The following is a 14,967-nucleotide window of genomic DNA, read 5'->3' as shown; positions in this document are numbered from 1 at the left end:
ACCTGCTTCAGAAGAACTGGTGGGCAAGCTTTCTGACCATTTTTCTGCCTGTGTATGATGTGCTGAGGTATTCTATTAGAAATCAACCCTTCTAAAGGCCCCCTCTTTAAAGTATCAAGTTTTTTTCTCTGTCCCTGGTGACAAATTATGAGCAGAGAGTTTCTGCCTGCCCCTTTCTGTTTGATTAACTCCCTATCTTTAAGTGAGGAGTTGCATTTTTTGGGGGTTGCAAGTGAACAGCGTGCGTTCCCGCTGCCTCTGGCAGAGCTGATGTTTGGGGGGGGGGGGTCTTTGAAGCACAACATATTCTACTTGCTTCAGTTAGACTCACAAACTCAGATTTGAACATCCATCATCTGTTAGGTGTTGTGGGAGACCAGAGTAGGTAAGCCACACATCCCTGCCCTCCAGCAGGTCCCCAAAAGATTTCTCCTTCTGTTGCTCAGGGTAACTGCTGTTGTCTTCTGAGGAAGAGAAGACCTTCTGTTCCTCAGGCCCCAATTCATTTAATTTTCTATTTGAATCAGAGCTGCCACTCAAGACAGCTTAGAATTCTGATCCCTGTTTTACAAATAAGACTACTGAGGCATGAGAGTCCAGCAGCACTTTGCTCATGTGTCAGCAATAATACTTACCGTTGAGTTAAACTGTCTATCCCACTGGGCTATGAGCTTTTGTAGTTAAAACTTGCATATATTACTCATTTCAACATTCTTCTCAGCTGGAACGCTAGCTGACACATAAAGGGGATTTAGCGTTAGCTGCTGTTACAATTGTTATTGCTGTTGGTTCTAAGCATCACTTCCAAACTCACCGTGTATGTGACGCTCAGTGCTGCGGAGTTTGGATGGTTCTGTTGGGAGAAGCACTGGCTACTTTTAGTAACATGATAAACACGGGCACGCCTCATTTATGCCAGAGGGTCTTCTCAAGGATGGGTGGATGCCAACTTGGATCCATTTCCCTTTTGCCTAACATCTACCCTCCTCTGACCTCCTCCGTGGAATGCAGGTGCATGGAAAGCCCAGGGGTGTTTGATTCAGGTCTTGTCGTTTCCTCCAAGGCCAAATTGCAAAACTTCCTATTATGTCACCTCCTTTACTCCTCTTTTTCCTTCCCAACTCCTAACTTAGTAGAGCATAAACCTTTAGGGTATTCACTGCATTTCAGCATTGTTTTTTCTTGTATTTCCCAAAAGCAAATGAAAGAGACAGTATATCGATCCTTTTTTTTTTTTTTTAACAAAATAGGTTAATTTCTAATTCTAAGGAATTGCCTCATTTCACCTCTTTACTGCACATTCACAATCCTTGAAGGATTCTGGAGGATTTTCCCAGGATTTCCAAGCACCTTCAATTCAATTCAATTCAACAAACATTCCTCAAGAGCCCACTGAATACCAGAAGAAGGGTTAGACTCTGGAAAAGGCAAAGATGAATTAGCTGTTGTCTTTGCCATCGAGGTGCTCAGTCTAGCTGGGGAGGCAAAATAGCGTGTGCAACCTGTTATGAAAGGACACCTAAAAGCAGAGTTAAGAAAGAAGCAGGGGTTTAGGCAATATTGAGCTGCCATTCAGTGTTACTGGGGCGTAGAGGACTCGGGGGAAGTGGTGGCAGTTGGGGTGGGTGGTTACAAGTTTAGGCCAAGTTGTAAAGGGCCTTGAATGCTGAGGGGATTTGGGGGATTTTGTCCTGCTGTTTATGGGCAGGCCTCTGAAGGAAAAGATTGCATTTATATTATACTCTGTCTGATGAGTTTTTAAAAAAATTAAGGTGAAATTCACATAACATAAAATTTACTATATTAAAGTGTACAGATCACAGACATTCAGTGCATTCACAATGTTGTACAACCACCATTTCTCTCTAGCTTCAAAACTTTCACATCACCCAGAAGAATACCCTACGTCCATTAAGCCATCACTCCTTAGTCCGTCTCCAGTGATCTGCTTTCTATCTCCATGGATTTGCCTATTCTGGATATTTATTTCATATAGAAGGAATCATACAATATGTGACCATTTTGCCTTGCTTCTTTCACTTAGCATAATGTTTTCAACCAACCTATTCTTTTTTATTGCTGAATAATATTCTATTGTATATATATACCATAATTTGTTTACTGACTCGTATCTTGATAAGCCTTTGGGTTTTTCCCACCTTCTGGCTATTGCGAATAATGTTGCTATAAACATTTGTGCACAAGTTTCTGTGTGGACATATGTTTTCATTTCTTGTCAGTACACACCTAGGAGTGGGAGTACTGGGTCACATGGTAATTCCATGTTTAACTTTTTGAGGAACTGCCAAGCCATTTTCCACAATGGCTACACCATTTCGCATTTCTACTAGCAATGTATAAGTCTGATTTCTCGATATCATCGCCAAGACTTGTTCTTTTCTTTTTTTAAAAAAATTATAGCTATTCTAGTAAATGTGAAGTGGTACTCATTGCCATTTTGATTTTCATTTCCTTGATGACCAGTGATGTTAAACATCTTTTTGTGTTCTTGTTGCCCATTTGTATATTTTCTTTGTAGAAATGTCTATGCAAGTCTTTTCCCATGATGTTTCTATAAACAGTTTTATTGAGACATAATTCACATACCACACAATTCACTCATTTAAATTGCATAATTCAATGGTTTTAATATGTTGACACAGTTGTGCAACTATCACCACAATCTAATTTGAGGATATTTTCATTACTCCAAAAAGAAATTCAGTACTCTCGAACAGTCACTCCTCATTCCATCTCCCTCCCAGTTCTTGGCAACTACTAATCTGCTTTCTATCTCTATAGATTTGCCTATTGTGGACATTTCATATAAGTGAAATCATACAATATTGTTGGCTTTCGTGACTGGTTTCTTTCGCTTAGCATAATGTTTTCAAGATTCATCCATGTTGTAGCCTGATCATTACTTCATTTCTTTTTATTGTCAAATAATAATCCACTGTATAGATAGACCACATTTTGTTTATCCATTCTTCTGTTGAAGGACATTCGGGTTGTTTCCCTTTTTGGTGTTGTGAACAGTGCTGCCATGAACATGAGTGGCATGTATTTGTTTGAGCACTTGTGTTTAATTCTTTGGGGTGTACACCTAGGAATGGAATTGTTAGATAACATGGTAACTCTACATTTAACTTTTTGAGAACCACCAAACCATTTACCAAAGTGGCTGCAACATTTTGTATCCTCACCAGCAATGCAAGAGGGTTCCAATTCTATAGCCTTGCCAATACTTGTCATTGTTTGTCATAGCCATTCTAGAGAGTATGAAGTGCTACCATATATTAAGGATTTGATTAGCATTTCCTTAATGACTAATGATGTTGAGCATCTTTTTATGAGCTATTGACCATTAGTATATCTTCTCCAGAAAAATGTCTTTTCAGATCTTTTGGTTATGTTTTAAGTGGGTTATTTATCTTTTTATCATTAAATTGTAAAAATTCTTTATATATTCTAAAATACAAGTCATTTATGAGATATATAATTTCTAAATATTTTTTCACATTCTGTAGGCTGTCATTCATTTTCTTGAAGGCATCATTTGCAGCAAAACATTTTTATTTTTGGTAAAATCAAATCCACCTATATTTTCTTTTGTCACTTTTGCTTTTGGAAAAAGCATATCTAAGAAGGCTTTGCTCAACCCAAGGTCACAAAGATCACTCATATGTTTCCTTCTAAGAATTTTTTAGTTTTAGCTCCTACCTTTAGGTCTATGATCAATTTGGGGTTAATTATTTCTGTACTGTATCAGGAAGGGGTCCAACTTCACTTATTTTCATGAGTCTGATGTGTTTTCATTCTATACTCTAACGCAAAACTAATGATAACTTCAATATAGGTTAGGCTGAGATGCAGAAAAGAAGAGCAAATAGATTACCCAAGATTGCACAATGATAGAGACCACAGACCTGAGATCCAACCCAGGAACAGACTAACAGGCACCATCAGGACATTCTGCTTCTTTATTTTTTGTAAGCAATTTTGACTTAATGAAAACAAAGCAAAAGCAGGAATCCAAAAGGAGAGTAAGCTTCTAAACCACCAGCTATCCTGGAGAAATCAGCTAATTCCTGGGGACCTTGGTGACCACCCATGTTGTAGGACCCTGCTCAAATTAGGGAGGGTAGAGAAAGCCAGAACGCTAAAAGGTCATCTATTCTCTACAAATAATAGACTAGATTAAAAGGAAAACAACAAGAAAGTCTACAGAAAAATAGTCTGCCTTAAACTTGGACATAGACGGAGAGGAAAAAATATTTTTCCCTGAAAATTGTTAACTGAAAGTGGGCCCTCTTTGGGGTTTCATACCAAATTCATCTTATCTATTTAATTCAAAACGCTGCAAGTTGAAATTTTATTTTTAGATCGTATTCCATTAGTAGCCCTCTGTCATCTGGCTAAAGCAAAACAAATTCTTTCAATAGGACTGTTTTCCACATAAAGTCAAGTGAGACAAGCATTCACTCAAAACGCTTGGAAGAAACAAGGTGCCATCAATGAGAGCTAGCAGAACAAACACATTGTAGAATCAGACCCATGAGGACTTCAGACATTGGATTTATTAGTCACAGGATATAAAGTGTGTACATTTAACATGTTTAATATATAAAAGAAATGCCAAAAGTATGATCAAGGAAGAAGAGACTATTAAAATGGCAAGGGAGTTTAAATAAGATCAAACAATATCTGTAAAAGAAAGTGTGATACGTGAGACTGAAGCCCTCACTGGGTCGCTAAGCAGCAGATTAGACACCGCTGAAAGGATAAGTGAGATGAAAGACAGGTTTGCAGAAATGAGCCAGGACGCAGCACAGAGACACAATGAGATGGAAAACAGGAGAAGTGTGGACAATGGGGACTAGACGAGTAACTTAGGCTAGTCAGGTACCAGAATGAAAATGGAGATAGGACAACTCCATTTTTAAGGACTGGTGACTGATGTGAGCCTTCAGTTTCAGAGCCCAAATGCAACCCAGGCAAGCTGGAGTTTCTGCTGTTGCTGTGGTCACCTTCAGCACACCACCAGCTTCAGATCCTTCTAGCATCGCTTTGGTGAGGGCTGGCTGCCTGACAGTTCCTCAGTGTCCCTGCACGGCCCAAACCTCCTGCATTCCAGGGGCTCGCCCATCTGAGAGCTTCTCCCTCCTTGCTTTCTCCCTGTCCCCAGAACTAGACTGCTGATGCTGGCTGCTGGGGGCTGGCTAGTCTGCTCTCGGGCTGCCCTGGGTCTCAGGTTGTTGGGGTGGGACTTTCTCTTTGATCCTGCCCCACCCCCAGCAGTGGGATCCTTCTATGATCTGGCCTGGGGGTATCTCCTTCTCCTTCCTCCAAGGGTAGAGTTTTTCTTTTACCTTCTCCACGCCCTAATGGGTCTTCACTTTGGACCTGGGGGCGCCAGGGTTAGCTGCCCTCCCACAAGTTTCTTAAGGCTTTTGTTCCTTAGGGGAGAGATGTTTCATGCTTTACCTGCAACTGGCCTGCACCATTGAGAGATGCTCTCTCTGGCCCCTGGCCCTGCTTCCGGTCCTTCTCATGAGCACCCAGTGGATGACCATAGTGAAGAATCTCTCAGTGGGTGAAACCTCCCCTAGTGTCTATGGCTCCTCGGGGTTCCATCTTTCACAATAGCCTCCACTTGACCTCTAACAATTTGTTAAAAAAATTTTCTGCCTTCTTACACACAAGTTAGGTAGCTCCCTACCGCCTGTGCTCTCCCACAGGTGGCTCGGTGCTCACATTCCATCTCTCCTGGGAGGCCCCCTCTCCAGCTCAGATTGTCCAGGCTTGGTGAGAACTGAGCCAGCCTCTCCCACCGAATGCCTTCCCCAGAACTCTTAGCTCTGTTATAAAGCAAGGTGGGTTTACCCTCTCCATGGAGGAAAATTGGGGGATTTAAGAAAGTATGCACCCAAGAGAACAGATAAAGTGTTATTACTTTATAAAACCCAAGCCCTGGGCACACAGTGATAAAATTTCTATACACATCAGTTAAATGAATGAATCAAGTGGAGATTGCTGTTGCTCATTTAAGCATCTGGGAGATAGAGTGGCAGAGTGGTTAAGAATTCCTATCTCTGAAGATAGAAAACATTGGACTGGAATTTCAGGTTGTCACTACCTGGCTGGGTGACCCTGGGTAAATTACTCACCCTCTCTAGCCTCAGAATCCTTGCTGTGCAATAGGGCTAATACAGGAGTATTACTGTATTAATACTCATATCACCCCTCACCGGGTTGTTATGAAGATAAAGAGTTAAGGTGTGTAAGAGTGCTGAGGGCAGGGCCTGGCACATGGGAAGCGCTCAGTCAACGTAGCTGTTATTAGCCCCAGCTCTCCAGACATCAACAGCTTCCCGCTGTGCGCTTGTCTTACATATATCCTGGAGCTGTCCTTCCTCAGGCAGAGGACAAATAGTTGGTGAGCAGGGCAGGAAGGAACAAGTCACTGGCCAATGGGGTCGTTGGAACCTAAATCAAGTTATCCTACCTTAAACTCTACTAGATCTTGTGCCCGCCCATTTCATTTGTTCTTTTTTCCTTTTTGGAATGTGGAATAGGTATATACATGGATGGCATTGGTGGTAGAACCTGGAAGGGTAATAATCCACCAAAAATCCAGTATTGAAGTCCGTGCCTACTTCATCACTGAGCACGGCTCCAGGGCAAATTTAGCTAAACCGCTCATGGGAAATAAATTCAGGGGAGCGAGTACAAGGTGAGGTACATGTGTCAGAGGCAGAAAGAAGATGGAGAGAAACGGGGGAAGGTGAAGAAAGATTTCATGGACGTGGTTGATCAATCACTGCGACCTGGTTCCTGGAAAGACCCTAGGGAAAGTGAGATGGCAGATCTGCTAACACGTGGACGGTCACAGCTCTCTGCAATCACAGACCAGCTTTGCAAACCATTTCATGTAAATCAGTTTAATGTGCTTCTGTGTAGATCGATGGGGACTCTACAGTTAAAGTACGTAACAAGTACAGCCCATCTTATCAGCAGTAGGACACATGACTGCACCACAGCAAACAGGCTAACGAGCCGGGAAACCCAGTGCCCAGAGGCCATTTAACTGTGAGCTGTGTGCACCCCAGTTCATGCTCAAAAAGTGGTCCCGGTCACCCAGCACACAGAGGGGACTGCGGTCACAGCTTGAGAGGTGTCACTGAGAGAGTGCTTCTCTCTTTAGTTAATCCTGAGTTCCAAGGAATGAGCAACACCTTTCAGAATCAGACAGAATTCTGAATAATCTTGACTAGTTGGAGACTTAGCTAGCAAGCAGTGAAGTCACAGACACGTAGGGTCACAGTGGTTGATGGAGAGAGAAGACCTTCCCAAATATGAGCATGGGGACAGAAAGGCCTGAGGAAAAGTCACATGAAGAAAGGACCGTGTGCCCTTGTACGGGGAGCTAGAGAAGGAGCTTCCATTACAACTGTTTCCAAACCACAGGCTTGGGAATCAGACAGACATGATCGAATCGTGGACCTTCCATGTCCGAGATGTGCGTTCTTGGAAGGGTCCTCACCTCTGCCTCCCATGGGCTCCCCATCTGTGAAAAAGGAGACAGTAACTCCTGCTGTGCACCCTTGTTGTGAAGGATTCCTGCAGGAAATCCTATGCAGCAGACACAACATCCATTTCCTCCTTCCTACTTGTTAACAAAATCTTACATTTTTACAGGTGGCTGGTGACGCTATCCCAGCTCAGGGGAACATCTGATCTGCTCAGGCACACTATTTCTGGAACCTTCTCTCTGTAGACTTCTCGATTTGTAAAATAATGTGTTATTATGATTTAAATCAGGACTGATTTCATATTTACTGCCAAAAATTCCTCATTGAACGAGTTGTGCAAAGCCTGATGCAAACTGCTGATCAAAACAGAGCCAAAAAGGTTATTCATCAATTGTAATTGTTATTCACTTCTCTGTAGGGTTTATCCCTGTTGGTTACCTGCTTCCAATGCAAGTTTCAACTCTTTTGCTTTAGGTGCCGCTGCTTTCTTCTGGTTTTCTCTTCAAGTCTCAGGTTGCTGTTTCTCAGTCTTGGAGCACAGCTTCCCTCTCTCTGCCTACACTTGAAACATCATTCTCCCTCTGGAGCCCACCCTTAATTTCCTTCTTTGTTGATTTCATCCACTCCCTTGGCTCTTTGATCCATAAATATGATCTCCAGCTCCCATCTCTCTTTTCAGCTCCTGACCATCATTGCAGTGGCCTGTCGGACATCTCCACCTCAATGGCCTGTCCCAGATGAACTCAGTTTCTAGCATTTCCCCCTCGTTGTTGCCACTCCTCCTGCAAACCCTTTCTTGAGGAATCATACCACCGTCTCCCTGTTGTTTCAAGCCAGAAACTTACAGTCTCCCATAGCTTATCCCTCCCCCTTACATCCCACATGCAATCAAGTTATTGCCTAAGTGGCCCTAATCTCTTCTACTTTCTGCATCTTCACTGCTACCGTTTTGGTGCACCATTTCCAACTGTTGTCATTTCTAAGCTGGATTATTGTAATAGCCTCTGCACTTGATTCCTGCTTTCCAGTTTCTTCTCTTTTAGACTGGATAGGTAGAAGATTCCTAAAATAGAAATCTAATCAAGTCACTGCCCTACTTTAAATCTCCCCTGATGTTTTGAAAATAAAACGTAAACGTCTTAGCATAGTCAACAAGGTCCTTTCACGATAGAGCCCAAGAGTGCTCACCCCGACAGCATCTTGGAGTCCCCTGGAGTGATTTAATAGATAGCAGTGTGGATGGGTTGAGCAGATGTGTCCTAGGAATTCAGCCTCCTGGTGATTCAACTCCATGGCTAGGCCTCCGTGGACCCAGAGCCTGTGTTTGTGGAATCCATGATAGAGCGTTAGGTGAACTGTGTAATCCTAGTAAGGTCCCTCTTCAGAGATGAGAGGACAGTCTCAGAGAGAGTAAGCAACTTCCCCGAGACGATGCTTGATGAGCTCCGGTCTCTCTGATTATAAAGCAGGTACAATTTCTACTCTGGAAGTCTCTGTGAGAGTAAAATAAAGTTAATAGGTGTGGCCCATCTGTACTCCTTTTGTCTTAGGGTGGGTTCTTCAGGAAGCAGACTCTGGAGACGTGGAAGTCTGTGGGAACGAGTTTATGGGGAGAGCCCTTGAGAGGCAGACCTGTGGGAGAGTACAGGGAGCAGGCTGGGAAACGGGTGAAGGTGAGCGACGGTGTCATGTCAGCAAAGGCCTCCCCGGACCCCGCGGGAGCTCTGGGCTGACTCTGCCCTTCAGAGCCATCCTGACTGAGGACAGAGGGCCAGGCCCTTGCAGCCTTGCAGCACCCAGGCACCCCTGGTATTGGAGCCTTGTTCGTGGAGAAGCCTGTGGAACCAACCTGCTAAGTGTCGTGGCTTTAGAGCAACCCACAACGGCTGTCCAGAATGCAGCAGCTGCTTTAATAAACACTGTTTGCGTGGTGCTGTGATGGGTGCCTTGAGGCGACACAAGGGTATTTAAATCACATGTTTGATACCACATACTTACATTGAGAAGTAAAAGGAAGTATGCAAAAGTAAATCTTCTGTAAAGTGCAGATAACAATAGTACCTGTCTCAGAGGGTGGATACGAGGATTAAAAAGGCTGCCACACAACAAATGTTAAAAAAAAAACCAAAAAAATCAAGGCGCAGGCCCCATCCCCAGAGTTTCTATTTCATTAATTTCCTTAAGGTATAGGCCTTTTCAAAGCCCTCCAGGTGGTTCTAACAAATCGGGGTGAGAACCACTGCACAGGTTAACTCTCCAGCCCCAACATGAAGGGCTTGCTCTTTGCAGCTGCAGAGAAGAGTTTGCATTTGGTGGAATGGGCGATTGTCTCTCAGATGTCCGCCTTTCACAGGTGCTGGGAACGCCTCTCTGTACGTCTCCTCCCTCGTGCTGCCAGCCTGTGGGGTCCGTCCACACTTGTGTAGACACCAGCTCCTCCTCCAGGGCCGGGCTGTGTGCCTCACTGCGCGTTCCCACCAGGCCGCATGCGTTCCTCTGGCACGGCCTTCGTCCCGGTGGACTGTGATTGTCCCGTCAGTCTTCACTCAGGTATCTCGAGTCTCCCCAGGTCACACATTCTGTTTTTGCGCCCTTTGTGTCAAGAATAGTCCCTGCAATGGATACTTGCAGAATTAATGGATCCTGGCTGGAGCAACACGGTGTATCAGACAAAACACTGATCTAAACTGAGTCCTTTCCTCACCACTAACGAGCTGTGTGGGCAGCCTCTGAGACGATCCTAGTGACCCCGTCTCCTGCTTCACGTGCCCCTGTACCCCTTCCCACATCTAGTGACCCCCTCTAGTGAACAGAACGTGGCAGGGGGGATAGGTGTCACTTTCAAGAGTAGGTTGTAAACGACTGTGTCTCTGTGTTGGGAGCTCTCCCTCCCTTTCTCGCTTGCTCACTCTGAGGGAAGCCAGCTGCCATGCTGGGAACTGTCCTGTGGAGGGGCCCACACGGCCAGGGACTGAGGGGGGCCTCTGGCCACAGCCCCTGAGGAACTGGGGTTCTTAGTCTGACAGCCGGCAGGGAGCTGGATTCGGCGGTAACCAGAGTGAGCTTGGAAGCCGGCCTCCCCCAGGTGAGCCTCCAGGAACAGCTTGACCCCAGCCTCGGAGAGACCTGAGACAGAGGTCCCCGCTCAGCTGTGCCCGATCCTTGGCCTACAGAAACTGAGGGAACAAATGCTTGTTGCTTTAAGCTGCCAAGGTTTGGGGTAATTGGTTACACATCAGCAAACAGAAAATACACGGGTTGTACATCCTTAAGCTGTGATTTAGTTCCTTACACTCAGTTTCTTCACGTGTAAAAATGAGGATAACACCACCTACTCCAGAGCTGTTGTGAGAATCAAACGATATGATGCAAATGAAAGCTATTTGTGCCATCTAAAGTGAGCCGCAAGTCAGACGCCCTCTCCAGACACATCCTAGTCCAGAGGGAGCCTTCTCAGCCTTCGTCGTTTAATATCAAGTATCCTGAGCTCCTAGAGTTAGTGAGCCAGAGGTATACGGCCAACGTCATGATATCTGCTGGGATGATCCCGTAGTGCCCAGCTGTGCATTTCATTAATTTAACATTAAATGCCTGTAAACAGTTCTCTTTTTTCATGTGTCAGCTGATAATTAACTCCTGTAGTAAAAATCACAGCATCCTCAATGGCTGTTTTGGTTCTCTACTTATGTTAAACCTAAGGGCTGCTTTTCTCAAAGGCATTCACAGAAGGAGAAAGGAGAATGCGTCCCCTACTCAAGGCCTTGGCACCGACCCTGCCTGGACCCCGGGCCACGGACTGGGTAGAACCATTGTGGTGGCAGCAGACGTTCAGTGGAGGCCTCTCCTTGCCCTGCCTTCCGCTAACTCAGGAGGGTTTGAAGAGCTGTAAATGTGGACTCAGTCCCCATGGAGCTCACCATCTAATGGGAGTGATGGAGCCTGGAAAGCTACCTGTGCACTGGGCCAGGAGGTATTATATTCTCATTATGTATATATGTAGATAACATATTCTACTGTCTTTAGAAGCAGAGAAATAACCGTGATGGACCCCAAAAATTGAGGCATGTTCACTTTCTCTATAACATAGAAAAAATAGTGAGGCAGGATATTTAGATAAACCTTTGAAAAATTTACAGTGGTTCCAGGGCTGGCCAGGTGGCACAGTGGTTAAGTTCGCACGCTCTGCTTTGGTGGCCTGGGGTTCACTGGCCCAGATCCCGTGTGCAGACCTAGCACCACTCATCAAACCATGCTGTGGTGGCGTCCCACATAAAACAGAGCAAGATTGGTGCAGATGTCAGCTCAGGAATAATCCTCCTCAAGCAAAAATATGTTAGCTCAGAGCCAATTTTCCTCACACACAAAATAGGTACTGTGGTTTCTGTCTCTTTATCACCTCGCAGTATTTTTAAAAAAATCAATCATTTCTTCAAACATTATATTTGGGCACCTATTACTGGCAAAATACTATGCTTAGTGTTGTGGGACATGAAATTTGTGAGAAAAGATTCTGCTCCAAAAGAGAAAATAATAATAATACCACCACCACCACACAAGTTATTGATACATCGTCTCCTTTTATCATCACAAAAACTTTAGTAAGAAGATCAAATATTTCCATCAAAGATGAGCACTGAGGCTCAGGAAGGTGGAGCAATTTTTCCAGGGATGTACAAGTAAAGGTGTCACAGCCAGGACCTGAGTGGTCTGTGCGTCCCCAGCCCCTTCTTCTGCCCCTCACCTCCTCCCAGCCTGTCTTTACTTTGGTTGCTGGGAGCATCAAGTGCCACTTTATAAAGGATTTTATGGTTCTGCAAAAGCATCTTATTTACTTTCATGACAAACGCTGAAATCAGTGTTCTCCCCATTTCTAGATGAGAAGATGAGGCTCAGGCAGTTGAGGTGACTTGTCCAGAGTCAGTGAGCGAGTACGTGCAGACCTGAGGTTCAGTGTGAGGGACAGCGCACAAGAGCGTTACAAGGCAGGGCGGGATCCAGGCCAGGTCAGAGGCAGCCTGTCAGGCACTGGTGGAGCCGGGAGAGGGATCCTGTGGGAGGAACTGAGGGGCCATCGGAGAAAATGTGTCCCTAAGGATGGAACAGCTGGCAGCGGGGTGCCCAGAGGCTGTTTCTGCGGAGCAGGGTGAGGAGTCCAGGTTGAGGAAGGGATGTTTCGCTAAGGTTCCAAAGACCCGGGTGCCAGCCCTGAGATGGAGGTGCCTCCGGGATGGAGGCCAGTTCCCTGTCCTCTTAGGGCCTGCTCCCTCCTGTGTGCCACGGGGTGACCATGCTTACGCGGCCCCACAGCGTCGTCATGAGAGCTGAAGGGACAGTGCAGGAGTGGTGTCAAGTCATAAAGCACTTTACAAATATCAAGTCTTATTACTCTCATTTTATTTTATTTATTTATTTATTAACGATTGGCACCTGAGCCAACATCTGTTGTCAATCTTCTTTTTTTCCTTCTTTTCCCCAAAGCCACCCAGTACATAGTTGTATATTCCAGTTGTAGATTCTTCCAGTTGTGGCATGTGGGATGCCGCCTCAGCATGGCCTGACGAGCCATGCCATGTCCACGCCCAGGATCCGAACCGGCAAAACCCTGGGCCACTGAAGTGGAGCATGTGAACTCAACCACTCGGCCATGGGGCCGCCCCCCCCTTATCCTGGTTTTAGACAAGACGAGCTTCAGGCTCAGAGTCTTGAAGAACTCGCCCAGGACCACACAGGAAGGCTGGCAAGACCCTGGGGTTGGTACCAAGACCCTGAGTGACCAGCAGCCACCGCAGGCCCTGAGCCTCAGTCTGTGTTTGGAGAGGCGCCAAGGGCTGACTTTCTGTCCGGGGTATGCGCCGCCTTCTGGGACCATGAGGAACCAAGCTGAGCAAAGAGAGGACCCTCTCTGCACATCCACTGGTCTGAGCGAGGCGGAAGGAAGGGGTTTCTCAGGCTGGGCTTAGGTCCAGGCCCCGTGCTCGGAGAGGCCAGGCAGGTCACCCTCTCTGCACACAGCTCCCACCTGTCAGAACAGTCCCCCTGACGCATGGCTTTGGGCAGAGAGCACTCAGACTTTTCTGTAATAAAGCCCACAATGCTTTCAAAGCCCGGAACTCTCCTCAATAATGTTTTCAAATACATAAAATAAACTGCACGGGATTATAAAAGAGACAAATCATATTGAGATGAACTTCTAGAAATATTAAAGTATTTGTGATATAGTAATACATATATATGCTTCTTTATTAAAGGATTAGATTAAGCAGGAGATCTAATAACTATTGTGATTTTTAAGTAGAGATAAGCACAAATGACATTTCAAGACATTCATCACAGCTGTAAAACAATGATTTAAAAATACGCAATTTCTATTGGTGAAAAGTTACAGATATTCCTAAATGCTACCAATGTTGCCAACATTTATAATTGAAAAACAAATTACATTTCAATTAGAGGTTAGTGAAATAAAAATGTCACCTTTTCCTACCCAAATCTATGTACCTCCTCCCCTTCCCACCCCCAGAATGCTATCCAGAAGCCTTTAGGACCAGGACTAAGAATTCCTGCTTTAGAGGAGATTAAAGAAGGTTTTTGAGTGGAAGACAGTAAGTTTTGAAAGAAATAACACTTATGATTGCACCAACGTTTATTTTTTCATTTATTAGTAATATATTTACCATGTTCAATTATATTTCACTGTAGATATTCATTATATTAATTAAATATTCTCACCATAAATATTAGTAAAATGAATGGCTGGACAATTAAGAAGCAAATGTATGTTGTTAAGTCACAAACCTATCTCAAACAGTTACCTTAGTGAATTGACACTCCATGCCTCAGTTTCCCCAGATCATGGATGATGAGGGTAACAGTAACAAACAGTACAATGTAAGGGTCAAGAATACGGTGTTTGGAGTCTGAAATAAATTTTCTAGCACCACCACGCACTAGCTGGGTGGTCATGGGCAAATTACTTGACCTTTCTATTCTGTATTAATTACATAAATTAGGAGTAACTTTTGATGGCTATTGAGAGAATCAAAAGAGATTTATATATATATATATATATATATAATAGCTACTTTCTCTGTATCTAGCTGGTCCCCACTCTCTTTCTCCCAAATTTTAAAACGTTCCTAGAGGAAGATACCTAAGTTTAGGGAGAACACAAATGATGTGATGATTTTAGCCAGTGTGGAATGCAGTTGCCTTCCTGCTTTCTGAACAAAGTGAGTTCAACCAGGTGTAACACCCCTATATTCTCTGCTTGCCAGTAAGTTTTGGCATTTAATTTCTCTTTTCAGCTTGGTGCTTTGAGTGAGAAGGCCAATGACGAAAGATCTCCACAGGCTTAAGAGCCATTTAGCATTCTTGAGCTTACTCTCCTGTCCTACAACATGGCATGTTTCTGGAGCTGCTCTATGACTTAATT

This window comes from Equus caballus, chromosome 5, assembly GCF_041296265.1.
Source record: "Equus caballus isolate H_3958 breed thoroughbred chromosome 5, TB-T2T, whole genome shotgun sequence".
Lineage (NCBI taxonomy): Eukaryota > Metazoa > Chordata > Mammalia > Perissodactyla > Equidae > Equus > Equus caballus.
Note: the sequence above shows the minus strand (reverse complement) of the source record.